Below are 1029 nucleotides of genomic sequence, written 5' to 3' on the forward strand. Positions count from 1 at the left end.
CAGAGCAGTTGTGAGCTGCGAGTTGTGCGAGGAAAATCGAATGGAAGAAATGACCAGTTGCCGGAAATGAAGAATGTGCACGCGTGGAGGAAAGGAGTGAAAAAGTTCTGTTTCAGTGTCTACAAATAGTGATGTAAGAACTAAATAATTGCACATGTCCTTGAACTTAGACTAGTACCCATCTTGATGCTGAGGGAAGTAGTTGGTAAAGATGCTGTACCTACTGGTAAAAATTACGAAACCAGATTGCTTGTTTGCACCACTTGCAGATTTTTTAGGAATTAAATTGAGCTTGTTCACTTTCTTTTTCAGAAATTCCGTTCTTTGAATCAGGTAGCAAAAATAACACCCTGCAGTTGAGAATGACATTGTTTGAATAATTTTATAATAAATAAAATGTCAATAGTGGTGCGATTGAGGAACAGTCCCCTGTGATGATTGTGATGTAGCAGTACCTTTTATATTTTCTCTTTGTATAAGAAACTGTGTGCTCTACCTTGTGTATCGTATCTCTGTCTACCAGAAGGCGACGGTCACGATTTGACTGAAAATTCTAAGAATTTTCCATCTTATGATAAATCAGTAAATGCTCCTTAGCCATCTGTCCAGATTCCCTGTGTCCATAAGGAGGATGAAACATAAAAGGCCGAAATAATAAACGTCTTTTTCCAAAACTATTTGATAGAGGAAGAATGCGCTGTAGTGCTTATCTTAAGTTGTCGTCCGAAAGACAAAATGGCTGATACATGTATAAGTGACCATGGGACAGAAAAACAAATGAAATCGCTCAACAGGGAAGACCACTGGACCTGACGGGATACTATTATGATTTTACGTAGAGTACGGAAAAGAACTTGCCCCTCTTCTGGCAGCAGTCTGCCGTAGGTCTTCAAGGGAGCGAAGTGTACTCAAAGATTGGAAAACGCGCAGAAAACTCCTGATTTCACAAAACATCGTCGAACGGATGCACAAAACTATGATCTCTGATGTCGTTCATTTGCCAAATTTTTGGACATGCTTTTTTCTCGG

This window comes from Schistocerca cancellata, chromosome 8, assembly GCF_023864275.1.
Source record: "Schistocerca cancellata isolate TAMUIC-IGC-003103 chromosome 8, iqSchCanc2.1, whole genome shotgun sequence".
Classification (NCBI taxonomy): Eukaryota; Metazoa; Arthropoda; class Insecta; order Orthoptera; family Acrididae; genus Schistocerca; species Schistocerca cancellata.